The sequence below is a fragment of the Papio anubis genome, chromosome 6, assembly GCF_008728515.1.
Source record: "Papio anubis isolate 15944 chromosome 6, Panubis1.0, whole genome shotgun sequence".
In the NCBI taxonomy this organism is placed as follows: Eukaryota; Metazoa; Chordata; class Mammalia; order Primates; family Cercopithecidae; genus Papio; species Papio anubis.
In genome coordinates this window covers 61017334-61037424 of record NC_044981.1, presented here as the reverse complement: position 1 = coordinate 61037424, position 20091 = coordinate 61017334, and the positions used below count along the sequence as shown (strand labels likewise).

The following is a 20091-nucleotide window of genomic DNA, read 5'->3' as shown; positions in this document are numbered from 1 at the left end:
CAGAGAGAGGAGTAGCTGATCTTGCTTTCAACAGCAACTGAAGACATATACATATTTCATGGATAGCCTCTGTATTAAAAAATTGCCTAAAGGAAAAAAAAAACTTTTTAATGTAAGAATTATTTTTGAAATTCATTTAGAGATACTCTTATGAAAACTATCACTATGAAAATACAAATATGATCCTGCATATAATTTGAGAGGTATCCTGCTAAGTTGAAGCCCTTTCATGGACCCACTGAATTACTGCTGACATTTCCCTAACATTTCTTTCCAGTATGGCATTTGGGTTCATAGTTTTAAAATACAGTGGAATGGGAAAAGCATTAGTCTATAAATAATATACTATTTTATTATTTGAACTTACTTTTATTTGTAGAATTTTTGTATGTCAATTGCTTTCAAAGACTTTGTTACAGCTATACTCTCCGTTTTGAAAGTTATTTACCATCTTATTTCTCTCATTAATTACACAGACAATAAATGTAGGACTATAGCTAAAGGTAGGATACTGGCTAATTTGAAAAGAGGGGGTTATGTCCCTCCATGAGATGTGGGAGAGCTTAGGGATGATGAGAAGAAACTGAAAGATAAAATAACTTTTCTTATTTCTTTTTTTCCAGCTTTGTGTCTCACTCCTCTCTTACACCTGGGGAGTCAAGTCTGGATCCTCTGCTCCATATTTATTTAGCAAATAAAATACTGATCTCAAATCTCAAACAGAAAGGGAACCTGTGTACTTCAGGTAAGGATAAGAGTCCTGAGGAAAAAAATAAGTTCTGTGTTTTTATAATCTTGCCTCATTCCCTGCTTTCCATGGCAATTTTTGCTTCCATATTCAGATTCTTTCACCATTCATTAACATCCTACTCTAGAGAATTTCAGGTTTTATCGTTTTTGACTCTACTAAATGGTTCCTACCTCTTAAACTCACTTTAGATCCACTAAAAGTGGGCTGAAATATCTCAATTTTTATAGTTACAATTCTATGGGTTTTCACATTCTTGGTGTTACTTTGTCATAACATTATTGGGGCCTTGGGAAGAGAAAGAGATGCATTTAATAATGGATTATTTAAATGAATCTCTTTCTCTTTCAAGATGAAAGGGTTGACTTTTTTTTTTTTAGTTAATAGATAGACATGCATAGGTTTTTATATCTTCTAGAAATGACCCTTTATTACTTCCCTAATAACTTTTCTTATTTTTTCCGACTGGAAAATTCTTCCTGAAACTTGACTTAATAGAGTTGTATTCTCTTCCTTTCTCTACTCCTGCTTCTACTGACAACTAGTTTTAAATGTAGTATTTTCTCAAATTGATATTATATTAATCATACATTCTCAGCTTTTTTGTTCTCTGTATTTTATTATGAGCTTATTTACTTTTTCTCTTAGATATGACAACTAAGAGGATATTGTTCTGAAGTAGCTTGATATCTGCTTGTTCTAGTATCCTGCCAATCTCCATTTCAATCATGTTACTGTTTGTTTTGTCTGAACTTTGTTCTACAGAGTGGCTAGGAGGATATAGAGCATGGTAATTAAGAGGGTATTCTGTGACTTCGCAAAGTTAAAGTTAAAATCTTGGCGATACTACTGTCTTGAGTTCCTTAGGGTGTTGCTTTTCCATCCAGAAACCTCTGTGACCAGTGGCATGTTTGCCTGAGTTTTGCTTGGGCCCACTGGGCTCATTCTGCCCAGTCAGCCTGGCAGGCTGTGCTTGGCTTGCACTACTGGCTAGGATCCCACGCTGACCAAGGGTAAGCCAGGCACGGTGTGGCAAGGGGTATGTGAGAAAGTGAGCGTGGGGTCCACACACTGTGCACAACCAGGCATGCTGGCTGCTGCAGCAGAGTGGACAGCTCCAGTCACCGGCACAAGTGCCAGATCTGTGTAAGGCTGTGGCTGGATCAGATGTACCACAAGCAGCTTCCACTGTGGGCACCTGTGCCCGGATGAGGGGAATGTGGTGGCATCCAGAAGCTTCCAGACACAAGGAACCACAGAGCCCCAAAGAGGGTATCAAAACCCTGGCTCGGGGAGCCTCTAGGTCTGGCATCCCCAAAGGACCTCTTCAGCTCTTCTCTCCTTTCACTGCCCTCAGCATGGCGATCGGGGGGAGTTTCAGCCCTGTTTGTGTTACAGCTCTTTCATTCCCACCATTCAGTTGGTCCTGACTTCTTGTCCTGCCTCTTAAAAAAATGAGGTATGCGGACAGCTGGAGGGTGAGCAAGATGGAGAAGAGCTTTATTGAGCAACAGAACAGCTCAGAGGAGTCCCCTAGTGGGTCGCTCCTTTCTGCAGACAGGTCATCCTTATGACACCAGGAGACCTGAAGTAGGTAGTTCCTTCCCATAGCTGGTAGTCCCGACATATGTCCGAGTCTGGCTGAGTGCAGGGTTTTAATGGGCTCAGAAGGGAGGAAATATGCTCTCATTTGTCCATGAACTGTTATTGACAGGCCCAAAAAAAGCACCGTAAGTTCTCACTCTGGGAAGTGGACTCCAGCTAGAACTGACAACTGATGGCTTCAGGCCATCCCTGCCTTGAAGGTGGGGTTTCACCTGGGATGCACCCCTTTCCACCAAAGGGCCTGTCTGCCACCTGCCACCTGCCACCATCAACATGCTGTCCACAGTGCCCACGCTGTTTGTGCTGAGGGGTGCCGCAGGCCCACGCTGAGCCACTCTCACCACCCACCCCTGGCCAGCCTCCCTCCTGGTGCCCGAAATCTGGAGGAGGTTGAGGCAGCAGGAAGCTGGTATGTCAGTGCTGCCCTAAGTGCCTGCACACTTGGTCGAGCTACAACAGCACCCAGGCTTGGTCACAACTTTGTCCCATGCTAGAGCGGGTGCTAGAAGTGGGGAGAGGCCAGGGAGCAGGAGCAGGTACCTTCAAACCTGCGATGGCGAGGAGCTTCCTGGGTCCCTGAGAGTGCAGCGATGCTGGAGTCCAGAGCCAAAGCTGGGTGGCTGCAGCTGTGCTAGGGAGCACGGGCTTCTGCCCCATCAACTAAGTAGGGGTCTTGGCTCTAGCCTGCTCCTAGCTCCTACCAGCACTGCAGAGCACACAACCCTGTCCATGTCTCACGCTCTGCAGCCAGCGTCCTTGCAGCAGCTGCTCCACACTGGTCATCACTATCATCACTACTCACTGGCAATATGATTAATGCCCATTATTTTAAATATAGTAAGTTTGAGTTTTTCCTTTTTTCTGTGGAGGAAATAATTCATTAACGTGAGGATTAAATGAGAAAATGCATGTTAAATTCTTCACCAGAAAGTTACTAAAAAAACCGTGGGTTCTCTACAAATAAAACAAACAAAATGTCTGCCCTTGTCATTTTTAAATTGAATTTAGGAAGATATATAGTAAATAAGTAAACAAATAAATATGACCAGGTGTGGTGACTCATGCCTTTAATCTTAGCACTTCGGGAGGCAGAGGTGGAGGATCGCTTGAGCCCAGGACTTAAAGACCAGCCTGCACAACATAGGGGGATGCCATCTCTACAATTTTTTTTTTAAACAACATATCCAACTGTGGTGGTGTAAACTGGTAGTCCCAGCTATTCAGGAGGCTGAGGTGGGAGGACTGCTTGAGCCTGGGAGGTTGAGGCTGCAGTGAGCTGTGATTAAACCACTGCACTGCAGCCTGGGTGACAGAATTGAGATCCTGCCTCAAAAAATAAATCACTAACTAAATAGAAGTAAAGTATATACTATTATAGAAGACATAAGAGCTAAGGAGAAAAAGCAAATACTTAAGAGTAGTGTATATTATAGTACATAAATTATATATCATAATAAAAAGTTAATGATAGAAATAAAGCATGGAAGATTAGAGAATATAGGAATGGGAAAGGAAAGTGGATAATCTTTTGTGCTTTTATTTATTTTCCTTTTTCCTTTCCTTATTCTTGCTGTCATCTTAAGGGAAGTGGTTAATAGTTGGCTGTTTTATACAGAATAGTTGAGGAAGAGCTCACTGAAGTAATCAAATTTGAACAGAAATCTGCAGGAAAAGAGATATCCATGTAGCTATTTGGGTGAAGAGGAATGTGAACAAAGAGAACAACCAGAGTAGACTTCCAGGCAGGAGAATGCTTGGCATGTTCAGGAAGACAAGTAAGCAAGAAAATGTAGCCAGAGGACAATGAATGAAAGAGGCTATAATATGAGATGAGGTCATGAAAATAACAAGGTAGGGTTGGGGTGGAAGTGGGACTGATTGCAAAGCATTTTGTAGGTTGTCAAATATTTTGGCTTCTATTTAAGAAAAATAGCAAATCATTGAAAAATTTTGAGCAGAGAAATGACTTTGTCTTCTTTTCAGTTTTACTGGGTCATTCTGACTAAGGTATAGAGAATAGACCAAATAAGACAAGAGTAGAAGTATAATTGCTTGATCAGTTCTTCCTTCCCACTGCATAAATAAAGACCATAGCATTGCGCTAAAGAAAAGTTTAATTCACACAAGGCGCGCCATACTACACAGAAGATGGGGTTGTTACTCAAATCAATCTCATCTCAGGCTTTTACGTTAACATTTTTTCAAAGACAGTTTGAGGGAAGGGATGGGGTGGCCAGGTAATGGCTACTTGCTGCTGATTGGTTCAGGCAGAGATAAAATTGTAGGAGGGCAAAGCTATCCTCTTAAGCTGAGTCCTCCCATGTGGAACCACAGCAGCAATCAGGTCCACGTTTTGGACAGGCAAAAACCTGAACAAATATCTCAAAAGGGCAATCTATAGTAGTGATGTTGTGATCAGACCATACCTTAGCTCCTCCCCCTAGCCTGATAATATTTCATTAGATTTACAAAGGTGGTTGAGTCTTTGGGGAGGCCTATTATCATTTAAAACTAAATGTCATATAGACTGGGTACATTCTCATTCCTGTAATCCTTGAGGTTTGGGAGGCCAAGGTGGGAGGATTGCTTGAATCCAGGAGTTTGATACAAACCTGGGAAATTTATGGATACCTCATCTCTATAAAAATAACAAAATAAAATAAGATAAAAGTCATATAAACTAAATGTCTCTCAAAGTTAGCTTAGCCTAAGCTCAGGAATGTTGAAGGGAAATGCAAGATTGGGGGGAGCAGGTAAATTAGATCTCTTTTACTGTCATAATTTTTTCCCTGATATAATTTGCAAAGGTAGTTTTAAACCCTGCTTTGGGTTCCATAGCACCTTACTCTTAAGGTGTTGGCTATAAAGATGGGAAAAGGCTGATGATCACTCTAGCTTCTTCCTGTTGACAAGAGGCATAGTTGGGGGTTGAGATGGGTTATTCACAAGGGAAATAAAAATAAAACCACTTTGCAGCTGTTTGCATGTACTCATGGGGTTCCCAGTTAGTATTCCTAGGCTTATGTGACAAAGATGTTAATATCCTTATCAACAGTTTTAGCACAGCACTTAAATGAACTGCAGACTAGTCCTGAAACTAGATCAGCTCAGTTAAACAGCTGTTTCCCATATCAGGAGATAGCATCTCAGATGGTCTTGACTTCTGTCTGTGATGAAGGCAAATTGATTTTTAATAAGAGGTATTTCTATAGAGACAGAAGAAAAATGAAGTTTTATGTTGGGCACAATTTATCCAGATGTTAGACTCAAAGAACCTTTAGTTATAGAGAAGGAAGGCACTGGCGACCTGACATATTCTTCTCACCTGTATAACAAGGAATAAGTTCAGCTTGCAGGGCCTCAGGAAACAGGTAGTAGCAGTTTCATTGAGTCTAAGTCATAAAAAATGGAAGAAAAATTTGAAAGCAATAATTTGGGACTTGTAGCCTAGAAAGATTCAGAATTCAGTTCAAATTTCAGAAAATTATGTAAACTCAGGAATGATGAACAAGACTAGAATCTAACAACAGGTGTATTATAGTTTTTTTCTGAAACCTAATTTTTCTCCCTCCAGTCACTGGTTTTACTGAACACAAATCATAGTAGGACAAAATAACTTGCAAAATAAGTGTTAGTCTTATTATACTTGACCTGAATATTTGCTTAAAGTCATAAAAGCAAGTATTTGCCATGTAAGCTCTTTTTTAAAAATGGCTTTGCTGGAGCTTTATTACATAAGGAATCTCAGATTAGACTTTCTAAAGTCATGAGCCCAGCCATGAATTTAACTGTGCTTACAAATATCTGTACAAATTGGGAGTATTCCTCACCTCGAGGTCTCAAGATAACTTAGGGCTCATGGGCCTGTCAGAAAGTTACATTCCTTACTTACCACAGGTCAGGAACCCTCTACAGGAATTGCATGGACAAGATATGATGTCAGTTTTTCCAGGGGCATTTTATTGGCTCCATAAATCAACTTTTATTCCTTAAAGCAGTCTGATAGTATGCCATTCCAGTCAAAGCCTTGGTAAAATTAACCAGTGTCTCCAATGGTGTCCTGTTACAAAAGAAAACAGATTCTTAATGAAGTTATGCAAATATCTATACTTTCATAAATAAGTATACTTACAAATAGTTTTCAAATTCTGGAGAAATCATTTAGAAAGAAGTATGCTCCATATTTTGATCACAGAAATGTATTTTACCCAATTTTTTATATTTATATATAACTCAAAAGAGAAAAGGTTTTCTGGACTTTGAAAAACAAACAAACAAAAAAAAATTAGCAATGTTTCAAACAAAAGGTTATGAAGGGATTATGTTAGTTTTCCATTAGTTCAATCCAGATAATTAACTCCTGTTCTGCTTAATGTTTATAAACATTTCAGCTCCCATGAGAGTCCTGGGAGTTTTTTTTTTTAATTATATTATAATGTTGCAATCTCTAAAGTCATCAGAAACCTGCCTGCAAGAGCACCTGTCAGAGTCCTATAGCTGATTATAAAAGTCCCTTTTGGAAAGGACAAATGTAAAACAATTGTGGATGACGAAAGTCTGAGAACAGCCACAGTTAAGGTCTGGACATCTATGTGGCACACAGTAATTTAACATAACAATCTTAATTATTACTGTTAACATGTATTGAGACCTATCAGAATTATAGGAACCTTATACAATTTTGGAACACACACCAATGACATATTTATTCAAATATAGCCCAAAGAAAGTCAAACATTATTTTATACGCTACATTGCTTCCTGTGTGATTTTTATATACCAAATAATCCAAATACATCTCTTTTGAACTTTAGGATATCTAATAGCTAAAAGGCTAACCAGATTATTTTTTAAAGCTTAATTTAGAATTTGACTTTGGAAAGTTTGTCAGATATCAAAGTTTTAAACACATTATATTACAAAATAAAATCCCAGGTCACTTTACTCACTGGTAGAGGGGAGACTCAGCATTTCAAACAGGACCAATAAAGACAGCGTAAGGCAAACAGAATCTGCCTCCTCTCTCTGTTCTCCTTTATTTCCTGTCATTTATTTAAAAGGTAAACAAAAGTCTTTTATTATCTTTTAATATTACAAAAAGATCTTGTTCAAAAGAGAAAGTCAAAATTTACCTTGACATTAGTGGTACTATTAACATTAAACAAAATTCTTAATAAAACTTCATAAACAAATACATCATATCTTAGTTTGAATATGAGGTAAAATTTCCATAAGCATTTTTATAATATTTTATAATTTTCTGTTAAACAGCAGATCAACTGTCTAAGAAAACCTTGTTAATCAGACACATGAGCCCATATTTGAGGCTTGCATCAGTGTGCTTTTATTTCAATATTCAACCTATGATAAAACTAGATCATTTCCTTTAAATCTTAGCCAACTAGCTCATACTCACAGAACTTTCTTTATAAGATCCTCTTTCACAAATCGTTTACAACTTGCCTAAACCTTCAGTTTTGTCCCATTCCTTTTTTTTTTTTTTTTTTGGACAGGACAATCTTTAAAATCCTCAGAACTAAACAAAGTTATCTTCTCTTTAACAATATTTTCATGCTTTCTTATTTCCTTTTACCAAAAACATTCTACTTTCCTTACACACCTTGCATGTATAATTGTTTCTTCAGTAGTCTCAAGTACGTGTTACAATGCCAACTTTCAGCAACTTTTATTTTGGTTGAGGAACCTTGTAAATAAGCAATTTTTAACCATGTATCAGCTTGCAGAGCCCAGTACAAGAACAGAGTTGTAATGTCTGACTCTTCCCAAGCTAGTTTAGCAAACCTGGCTAACTCTGCATGTCCCCAGACCTTACCTAGAATATATGACTCTGCAACAGACAAGTCAAACAATTAGAAAAAAGTGATAGAAGTAGTTTATGGCCTTAAAATTCTAACAAAGACAGTATTCAACCTGCCTAATTTGGACCAAATGTCTAAATGTTGAAGACATTTTTATTTTACTTTACCAATAGTCTTTAAACTGTCTTTATTGTCTAAAGATTATTAGAGTCACATGACCTAAAGGCATGAAAGTTTATATTTTTTCTGGCAATATATTTGTTTTAAGTTCTTATTTTTCTTTAAGCCAATTAATTATAGTTGTTTCATATAAACATCACACACACAACACATAAACATACAGAGAAACACATCTGGTAGTGTGATAAAAAAATATTAGTTATAAGAGAAAAGAGGAATAGACAGGAGAAAACTGAGAATCAAGGTAGAATTTCATCAAATGGGAAGTTTGCAGAGGGAGAGCAGGGGCTTTAAAACAATAGCTGTAAAGGCAACCTCCTGCGTGAAATAAGAAAGCCTTAACTGATGGTATTGAGAAGTGACAATGTGCTGATGGCCCTCACTCTCAGCGCCTCCTTGGCCTGGCGTCCACTCTGGCCATGCTTGAGGAGTCTTTCAGCCCGCCAGGGCACTGTGGGAGCCCCTCTCTGGGCTGGCTGAGGCTGGAGCTGGCTCCCTCTGCTTGTGGAGAGGTGTGGAGGGAGAGGCATGGGCGGGAATCGGGGCTGCCGCCAGGCTCATGGACCAGCACGAGTTCTGAGTGGGCGTGGGCTCGGCAGGCCCTGCACTCGGAGCTGCCCGCAGGCGCTGCTGGCCCTGGGCAGTGAGGGGCTTAGCACCCGGGCCAGCAGCTGCAGAGGGTGCGCAGGGTTCCCTAGCACTGCCAGCCCACCGGTGCTGTGCTTGAATTCTCACAGGGCATCAGCTGCCTCTCCAGGGGGCAGGGCTTGGGACCTGCAGTCCACCATGCCTGACCCTCCTCCCACCCTGCTCTGGGCTCCTGCATGGCCTGAGCCTCCCGAAGGAGCGCTGCCCCCTGTGCCGTGGCGCCCGGTCCCATCCACCACCCAAGGGCTGAGGAGTAGGGGCGCACAGCCTGGTACTGGCGGGCAGCTCTGCCTGTGGCCCTGGTGCAGGATCCACTAGGTGAAGCCAACTGGGCTCCTGGGTCTAGTGGGGAATTGGAGAAACTTTATGTCTAGCTAAGGGAATGTAAATACACCAATCAGTACCCTGTGTCTAGCTCAAGGTTTGTAAATACACCAATCAGTACTCTGTATCTAGCTAACCTAGTGGAGACTTGGAGAACTTTTCTGTCTAGCACTCTGTGTCTAGCGAAAGGATTGCAAATGCACCAATCAGCACTGTGTGTAGCTCAGGGTTTGTAAATACACCAATCCGTACTCTTTATCTAGCTAACCTAGTGGAGACTTGGAGAACTTTTCTGTCTAGCACTCTGTGTCTAGCTAAAGGATTGTAAAGCACCAATCAGCACTCTGTGTCTAGCTTAGGGATTGTAAATGCACCAATCAGCACTCTGTCAAAATGGACCAATCATCTCTCTTTAAAACAGACCAATAAGCTCTCTGTAAAATGGACCAATCAGCTCTCTGTAAAATGGACCAATCAGCAGGATGTGGTGGGATCAGATAAGGGAATAAAAGCAGGCTGTCCCAGCCAGCAGCAACCCTGGTGGCTTTCCACATGGTAGAAGGTGTGTTCTTAGCTTTTTAGGGTAAATCTTGCTGCTGTTCACTGTTGGTCCACGTGGCGTTAAGAGCTGTAACACTCACTGCTAAGGTGTGCAGCTTTGCTCCTGAAGCCAGGGAGACCATGAACCCACCGGGAGGAATGAAGAACTCCAGATGCACCACCTTTAAGAGCTGTAACAGTCACTGCAAATGTCTGCAGCTTCACTCCTGAAGTCAGCCAGACCACAAACCCAGCAGAAGGAAAAAACTGTGGACACATCTGAACATCTGAAGGAAGAAAATTGCGGACACACCAACTTTAAGAACTGTAACACTCACCGCGAGGGTCCCGGACTTCATTCTTGAAGTCAGCGAGACCAAGAACCCACCAATTCTGGACACAGTATCACTTAACCACAGATGCATAAGATATCTTCAAAAGGATTATAAGCAATGTTTAGAAGATCTAGAATCTCCGCAAATGTTGCAAACTCAGAGGCTATTCGTGAAAGGGAAAATAATCAAGAAATGACAAATGTCCCAAAAGTATCAATCCACAAAGGATTGCTTCCAAAGCCAAGAATTGAGTCCAGGCCACCATTGTGAATGGGCAAAGCCTTAGCAACTGATCTATAGCATACAGTGCCTGCAATTCCTTTTCCCAGAAGCAGTCTAGAACATTTTCAAGCTTGCAAAGGATTTACCCTGCTCAAGAGGACTTTCTAAGTCCAGCCATGTTGTTATTACACATCCCTTTTTTAATTTAACCTTTTTTAATTGTTAAGAATTAGAGATCTCTAAAATCCCTTTTCTTTCACTGATGTACTTAGTCCAATAGCGACTCAATCCAAAAGCCTATAAAAGTCTGGATAGTAATTTCTCAGGTTTTTAGCATATAAACATATAAGGTATTTCTAGAAAGGCGACAGAGGAGGCATCTCTATGATCTCCCAGAATTCACTATTGCAAATGGGCTTAAGATAGCAAAAGATGACAAAGGCCCCATGGGGCAATACTCACTCAATATCTTAATGTGTTTGGGATGAAGAGTGTGCTGACTCCTCTCAGACTCCCAGTCCTCTCAGACTGACTTCCTGAAATGAACCCCCAAATCTCTGCCTTCTGAATGATGGAGACCAAAAGATCGTACCCCCATGCAGTCACAAAGTCATGCTCTCAAGAGCATAAAGGAAGATGAGAGGGGAACCCTCATTTGGTTTTCGTTTTAGAGATGCACAGCAAAGTTTGTAACCAGTCTGCCAGAATGGCTTGAATAGCCGGCTTAGAGGGGTCCTAAGCCCACATTTTATACTGTGTTAACCCTCTTTATGACAGAACAACACAAAAAGACAAATTTATAGTGCAAAGTACACCAAATTTGCTACAGCCTAAGACTAGCCTCACAAATCCTTTTTCCTGTTAATCAAAACCCTGCAGAGGAGACAGCAAATTTTATCATTTATTCAAGTAGTTCATACAGAGAGAAAGAGAAGCCAGAAGCCTGACTGATTAAATAAAAGTTCTTACTCTTTTGCCAGCATGCCAGGTTTATGGTGTCCCTTTCCCTGCGTGGCCCTGGGGATCCTGTTTGCCTTAACATAGCTTTAGGGGCAAAGCTGCAATACAAAGGAAAATCACCTTATTCTATCTCATGAAACCATATGCAAAAGCCTTTTAATTTTGCAAGATACCACCCAATGGGCTGCTTATGGGAACCGAATTAATGTTATCCATTCCAGCTGAAGAACATAATGTAACAAAACAGACACAGAGGTTCTCTGAGTTAGTCCTGCTGAACTTAATCAGCAATTCTTTCAGAGATCCCCTCCACATATAAAAACACACACAACAAAGATAAGACAAAAAAGGGGGAGGGGGCTTCCAAAGCTAGTTCCCTAACCAATAATTTCCAAGAGTATTCCTCCAAACTAACTTCCTGTTCTCCATCTGAGTAATCTTCTCAAGGTCTCCCCAGTTGAGGAGAAATCTCCTGAAGCAAGGTGCCTCCTACTATTCAGGGAGAGCTAATCAAGACCCCTAAAGGAGTTGAATGCATCAGGAGAAAGAAAATGTTGGCAGCTCCTAGAATACCTGCCAGACCAGTCTAAAGTTGTCTTAGATGGCGTTTAGTTAAATGTGCAGCTGTGAGAGCTCATCTCCAGGTCTGTCACACTGGCAGGGGACTGAAAAACCACAAGCAACTGTGATGGTGGGTCCCTGACAAGACTCCAAATTTAAGTGCTTACTTTTCACTTATAAATAGTGAAAATTTTACTTTCACTTTTAAATGATGGTTTCAGGAAGAGCCACCCGACAGGTTCTTTCTGACTGCTGCATAAATAAAGACCATAACCTTGCAGTAAAGAAAGATTTTCATTGATGCAAAGCCAGCCATACCACATGGGCAATAGAGTTATTACTCAAATTAGTCTTATCTCAAGCTCATAGGTTAAGGGTTTTTCAAAGGCAGTTGTGGGGAAGGGATGGGTGATGGATGCTTAGCTCCAATAAGGACTCAATTCAAAAGTCAGATAATGGGTGATTGCTGCTAACTGGTAGGGGTAGAAATGAAATCATAGGGGATGGAAGCTGTCCTCTTGAGCTAAGTCCCTCCCAGGTGGAGTCACGGGAACAATCGGTCCAGGTGGATCCATGGGGGTCAGGCTTGCAAAAAACCTGAAAAGATACCTCAAAAGGCCAATCTACAGTAGTGAAGTTGCACAGGTAGTGACCAATCTATACGTTAGCTCCTGCTAGCCTGATGACCTTTCATTAGCTTTCCAAAGGTTACTCAGTTTTGGGGGAGGTCTATTATCATTTAAACTATAAACTAAATGTTTTCCAAAGTTAGCTTAGCCTAAGCTCAGGAATGATTAAGGGAAAGGCAAGATGGAGGGTGGGTTATATCATATCTCTTTTACTGTCATAATTTTCTCACTGATATAATTTGCAAACACAGTTTTAGGAGCAAAGGGAAGAGTTAAGAAGCTGTTGCAATAATCTGTGCAAGAAATGACGGTGGCTCGGATAAGAGTGGTAGAGTAGGAGGTGCTGAGAAGTGCTGAGATTTTTGGATATATTTTGATAGGGTTACGACTAGATTTGCTTAAATATATAATGTAGGTGGCAGACAGAAATCAAGGATGACTCCACAGTTGTTGGCTTAAGCCTTGAAACATTAAATTACTACTAACTGGAATGGGGAAATCTTCAAGAGGACCAGGTTTTGCAGATGTCAAGTTTGAAATGCGGATAAACTTCCATGTAGAGTTGCTGAGTAGCTAGCTGAATACATGACTGGCCTTGTGATAGAATTAAGATTAATCATCACATAAACACAGTGTATATTCATGAGATTATATAAGATCACTAAGGGAGTGGGTGTAGATAAAGAAGTAAAATGCTGAATCCTAAACTGATTCAATATTTAGTGGCCTTAACATGGAAGCTAACACGATTGTTATGACTCAGTAAATGACAGGATTTTGAATGCATCCATTATATTTTATTGTTTATTTATTTATTTTTTATTTTGTTTTTGAGACAGAGTATCTCTTTCACCCAGGCTGGAGTGCAGTGGCGCGATCTCAGCTCACTGCAAGCTCCACCTCCCGTGTTCACGCCATTCTCCTGCCTCAGCCTCCCCGGTAGCTGGGACTACAGGTGCCTGCCACCATGCCCAGCTAATTTTTTGGTTGCTGTTTGTTTGTTTTAGTATAGACGGGGTTTCACCGTGTTGGCCAGGATGGTCTCGATCTCCTGACTTCGTGATCTGCCCGCCTCAGCCTCTCAAAGTGCTGGAATTACAGGTGTGAGCCACCGCACCCAGCCAATTTTTAAAAAATTATAATCAAGTAACACTACTATCAGTGTGTTTAATAAGTAGATAATTCTTTATAGATCCACAAAGTCCAGGGCTGAAGAGGTTGCTCAGAAATGTAATTCGGCACCCTGACTCTTTTTTTCCTTCTGTCCATCATCATTTGTTCATATGTTTGTCTCTTCATCGATACAAAGTGACTACTGCAATCTCAGGTGTTGTTCACAATAGAGGTTAGAAGAAGCAAATATAGGAAAAGGACAAAGAAAAGAAGAGCCAAGCCAGTCAAGTCTGTTTATTTTAAAAACATTTCCTGGAAACATTACTCAGAGATTTCTGTAGTTTCTGAAAGAATAGCTGCAAGAGTCTGGAAATGTACGTTAGCTGTTCATAACAGGGGTCAGCACACATTCAAGGCAAAGGCCAAAGAGTACTGAAGACTTTGGGACCATATGACCTTTCTCCCAACTACTTACCTTTGCCATTGTAGTGGGGAAACAGCCATAGACAATATGTAAATGAATGACTGTGGTTGTGTTTTAATAAATCTTATCTACACAAATAGGAAGGACTCTAATTTGATCTGTGGGTTTTGGTTTGCTGACCCCTGCTCTATAGAAGTGTGATAAATGGGAAAAGGGCTAGTGTGTGGCTTTGAGGGTAGGTATTTTATAATTATAGTAGGTATGTTCTAGGCAGCTACTATTAAGTAACACTGATTATCTCAGAAAACTGTAGAGGGAGAAGCATAATGGACAGCTTCACCATTTAATACCACTGTGAACTCGGGCAAGTCAGTTATTCTTCCGATGCCAAGTTTTCTCATGTATAAAACAGAGACATTAAAACCTACCTCACCTACCTCTACAGATGAGTGGGAGAATTAAATGAAATAATGTGAAATACAGTGAAAATGCTTTGAAAACTCTCTGGTATTCGCAAGTAATGTGGTACTTCAGATTTGGCACAAAATACATTCTGTAAAATACATTGAGCTTTTCTTTCCTCTTTTTTAAAGTGTCTTTTGATATAATTACAAAATGAAATATAGCACACTGCAAGAAGGTAAAGTGTTACCTTTGTAGCCTAACCCTGCTGAGACAAGTGATGGGAGGAAAGTGAACTCCCAGATGTGAATTACTAGAAGATCTAAGTGAGATAGGATTAGTTATACAAAAGTTAGAAAAAAAAAAAAAAAACTCACGATGGATAGTTCAGAGAAAACACAACTCTAACAATGCAATGATTACATTAAGAAAAATACTTTACATAATGTCTTTATGTAAGCCAACCTTTTTGACTCCTCATTTACTATTAAAAATACTATTTAATAAATTTCTGTAGATAGACATATTTGCGGTGTAACATTGAGACTTTTATTAATTACATAAGCTATGTGGAACATAGATCCAAGGGCCCTCAGTTATGGTCCTCAATTTATCCCTATATACTAGTATACTCTGAAATTCAGGGCAAGTTATTTAACTTACGTGGGACTCAATTTCTTCATCTATGGAACATGGAAATTAAACTAGGTATCAAAAGATAATCTAGTTTTTCAATTCTTTCTTTCTACTTGAGAAAATATAACTTACCTAGTGGTATATATTACATTCTTATATTCATCCAAGTAGCATAATAAGTTATTAAGGAATAACTAATAGATGTATAACACTGTTCGGAGTGCATATTTCTTCTGCTCAAAAACCACACAAACAGCAACACTGACCTTCAATGTCGAGTATGCTTGATGCTTAACCAATAGCAAAATTGAATGGAATTATGAGCATGAATGTAAATATACTTACCTATGCCAGTGAGCCCTTTTATTATAGGAAAAAAAAAAAAAAAAAAAGAAAATTTAATATATATTTTATCTTTATAGAGTTAGTAAGTACAAGTGCACATTTCTTTTCTTTTTTTTTTTTTTTTTTTGTCTTTGTTTAGAGTCTCATTTGTTGCCCAGGCTGGAGTGCGGCGGGCCCCGACCTCGCTCACTGCAAGCTCCGCCTCCCGGGTTCGTGCCATTCTCCTGCCTCAGCCTCCTGAGTAGCTGGGACTATAGGCGCCCGCCACCACACCTGGGTATTTGTTTGTTTGTTTGTTTTGTATTTTTAGTAGAGGTGGGATTTCACTGTGTTAGCCAGGATGGTCTCCATCTCCTGACCTCGTGATCCGCCCACGTCGGCCTCTCAAAGTGCTGGGATTACAGGCATGAGCCACCGCTCCTGGTCCTAAGAGCAGATTTCTTACATGCGTATGTTGTCTAGTGGTGGAGTCCAGGCTCAGAAAAAAATTTATTAGACATTGATTTTGAATTGTATTCTAGTATTTACACTTCCAAAATGTATTAACTTGTCAAGTGGAAATCAGGAACATTTATCTGCCTACTGATGAATGAGCAGAGAAAATCTGGTACCTATAAAGCATCCAGATAAGAAAATAGGTAGAAAGCATGAAGTTGCTTTGCATTCAGCATTGTAACAGGTACTTTCTTAAACTCCTCATGAGCTCACTTTGCCTGCTTCTTATTGGTTCTGTCCATACAACTTTCAGGACTTTATTATTATTATTATTTTTAATCTTTTTATTTATTTATTTATTTATTTTTTGGTAGTTGAAAGTGTTGGGCTCTGTGGCAAGTTTGAATCCCACCTCTATTACATTGACAATTGTGTTACCTAAGACATATTGTTTACCATAATCTTTCTGTAACTGAATTTCCTCATATATAAAGTAGGGAGAAGTTGTAAGAGAATAATGGGTGTGATGTGAGACATAAAGAGTGTCTTCCACATTGTAAATATTCAGTGATTTTAGTCACTAACTTAATTATAACCTTCCTTTCCATTAATTATCTTCTTTTATGCTTGGGAACTCTAACATCCACAATGATGGACTTTCGAAAATTTGGCCTCACATTTCCTTGAACATCTACTAGTAAATTTTACTTATACTCTACTCAAATTATCCATAGGCACATTAGAACTGCTGACACAATCTTATTTGCATGTTAAAAAATTTATTCTCCCTCGATGGAAAGAAGACTTGCAGATTATGGACATGAAAGAGAAAAATCAATTTTAAGTCTGTTATAGTATATCAGAGATGACAGTTTTTACGCTTGTTCAGTCATAATGAAGTTGTAGAGAAATAGTAGAGATCAGACTAGATTTTTCAAGTAAAACTCACCTCCCACTTGCCCCAAAGAGGGAAAACAGCACAGGATTTTTTTGTTTTGTTTTGTTTTCCATTCATGTTAGGTGTCCATTATAGCCCAGTAGTTCTGGTGTATAGGCCATCCTTATTCAAGGACCAAAGCTAATATTACTTTTCACAGTAGCTGGAGGAAGTACGACACTGGAGGATATCATAGTGGATTAAGTACTTTGGTCCAGAAATGATGTGCATTCTTCCACCTACACCTCACAGACTGAAACTCACCACCCAGCCCCATCCTCCAGACAGAATTCAGGAAGTGCAGCTACCTTGTGTCCAGAAGTTGGGCTGAAGAATGAGGATATTTTTCAACAGCACAAATAATGGTCACATATGTCTTCATTATCACCAAAAACTTGGTTGATCTTCTTTTTTTACAGGGATGTCCCATTAATCACAGTAATTTACTCCTGCAAATTAGAGGTTTGTGTGTGAAAATACTAACAGGTAGCCTATTTCTTAATAATTTAAATGAAAAGAATTCCTAATGAGTTACATATCGGTCAAATATTTACAACCAATATATTACTCTTAAAAATGCAGTAAAGAATACACATTATGAAATATTGCCTCAGTATGTAAATTGCTTACGTTTTTGGTTCTTAACTACCAAGCAATTAATATGGTTGTTAACAAGTAGTTCTTTTGCATTCAGTAAGTTTTCTTCCATTAATATAGCTTTTCTCAATAATTTTATAACCTTTTATACAAATTTCTTTATTGTTTGGAGGAATTATTTTACTATTTTAGACAAGTACTGTGGAAATATAAAAAGTAATGTGGCAAGATGTTCAACACAAGTACAAAGTCACAGAATATTTTAATTGACAATGACACTGTGATGTGCTTCATATAAGAATGGTATTTCTTTTGTTGATACTCTATAAGTTTTCAAAATATCTACATATGATTTAGAAGTTCTGTCAAATGTATTTGTTATGCAACCTGAGACTTTCACATATACCATTTTTGCTAAAATATTGCTATTGAGTTTTTGAATTGTTTAGATGAATATTGGTCAAAAATTTACATTAAGAAATATATAAGTTCTACTAAGTTTAGATATAAAAAGCAGAAATATGCTCTATCAAGAAAATATTAATGGAGAAGATGTTCCGTAAGGTGTAACTGTTTACTTCTTCTGTTTCCCCGGGAGGGGGAACACAAAGTCCCAAGCAATCTTAGTATCTAACTAAAATCTAGGAATCTAGGTAAAGTGATAGTCTCTAAATGAAGTTTGGATGTGATTCCTATTGACTTAAGTGTCATGATCCCCTTCCCCTACCAAATATTCCATAATGAAGCAGACACAAGACAACCACAATGACCATTTTGATATGGGAAGAACAGGAAATATAATGGTCATTGTTCAGCAGCAATTGTGAAATCCAGCTGTGTTGAATTTATGAGGTGCTTTTAAACTGTATGTGTATTCCTTGATTAGACCCTAATTTCACTTTCTGGGATTAGCAATCCAGTACTGTACCTTGTTCTCCCTCATCCATGGGATTGACCTTTGGGAGTTCTTTAACTTTCTATTATCCTTCTTGTTTTCACTTAAAGAGGGAATTTGAGAATTTGTCTTCTCTGGAGGCTGTGCAGGATTTTTTTTATAGCCTTGTTTTACATCTTTAGAATATTGAGGTCATTTTATGTTTTTTAGTCCAGAGAGATGGATTACTTTGTGGCATTATAGCCTCAAAAGGTTCATTGCCCATTGCCCTACGTACAAGATAAATCAATACACCAAGACATCAGGTTGCAGCAGAGAAAGAGGTTTAATTGTAGGGCTGCCAAACAAAGAGACAGAAGGAAACGTGAAGGCTGTCTTCTCCAGGAGTTTGGGGTAGGATTTTTAAAGGTTTTGGAGTGGGCTGATGTGTGGAGATTGTTGATTGGTTGAAGAGTGCAGGGTGCAGTCATGAGACATGGAGAAGAAGAAACTGCATCCTCATGCTGATTTGATTCTCATGTGAGTTTTTTCGGTTGGCATCAGCTGTTCTGCTGGAATTCAGGATTCTTAAAAGTCTTAGGATTCTAACTTCAGAGATCCTACCTATAAGAACAATGGACATGCAAATGGTAGATATCTAGTGACTTTGACTTTGGTTACAAGGAAGTGGGTCAAATTGCAGCCTGAGTAATGTGTACTTGTAACTATATTTCTGTGCAGAATTCTTGTTTACCCTGCGATGACAGCTTCAGAACAACCCCTTAAAGATTCAGGTCTTTGTGTGTGTGTGTGTGTGTGTGTGTGTGTGTGTGTGAGAGTGTGTGAGATAACTTCTGGTCATCAAACCTACTCTTTTTAATGATAAGATTCTCCCTTTAGATTTAATTTTGGGTACCTTAATCCTGCCAGGTTTCTGTAGAACAGTCTCACCTTCAGTCTCATTTCTTTGCACTATTTGTTCAACTGAAAGGATTGACTGAGTTTCATCTTAAACTACAATATAGTATTAACAGGGAGTGTGATAGTCACACCCTTGACTTTACTGTGAATCTGAGTTTTGATTGACCTTTGCTGATCAAATCATTTCTCAATTTTGTTTTTTAATGTTTGTGGTTAAAAATGTGTTTCAACCCTACACACCCCTAAAATTCTAAACAATGCCATCATATTGTTGCATGAAAACCATTGAATTATTTTCCAAGCTCATCTCTTTCCTATAGTACCATTACAAATGTAACCATCACACATTCACTTTGTGAAACTTGTTCAACTTTTGACCTAAAGCTACAGGTTCACTGGGATATTTTCTCTCTTTCGTGGTATCACAAGTGACAGTTTTATGTTTCACTGTTGCATAATACAAATTGCCATTCTTACAGCCTCCAGTAAGAGTTCCCTTGCTGTTTACTGCCCAGACTTAAAGTAAATGTTATGCATTTTATTGCCATTGTTACAGTAGTACCAATTTCAGGTAATCAATATTTATATTAAAGATAAACTGGGAAAGGAAAGAGAAAGAGAGAGAGAGAGAGGAAGGGAGGAAGGAAGGAAGGAAGGGAGGAAGGAAGGAAGGAAGGAAGGAAGGGAGGAAGGAAGGAAGGAAGGAAGGAAGGAAGGGAGGAAAGAAGAAAGGAAGGAAGGAGGGAAGGAAGGAAGGAAGGAAGGAAAACCTGAAATATATTGGTTTTTAACAAGAAAGGTTTCTTTGTTTGTTTTGTTTTGTTTTGTTTACATAA

General features: G+C 39.2%; 1 protein-coding gene across 2 annotated transcripts in view; it reads left to right on the top strand.

Annotated features, from left to right (window-relative positions):
* LOC110742990 (protein eyes shut homolog) overlaps positions 1-20091 on the top strand; it is a 327795-nt gene that overhangs the window by 152404 nt on the left and 155300 nt on the right. For both annotated transcript variants that reach the window (XM_021936791.2, XM_031667686.1), the window contains one exon: positions 624-745. The gene's annotated coding sequence lies outside the window, so the exon portion shown is untranslated. The remainder of the gene's footprint in view (positions 1-623; positions 746-20091) is intronic.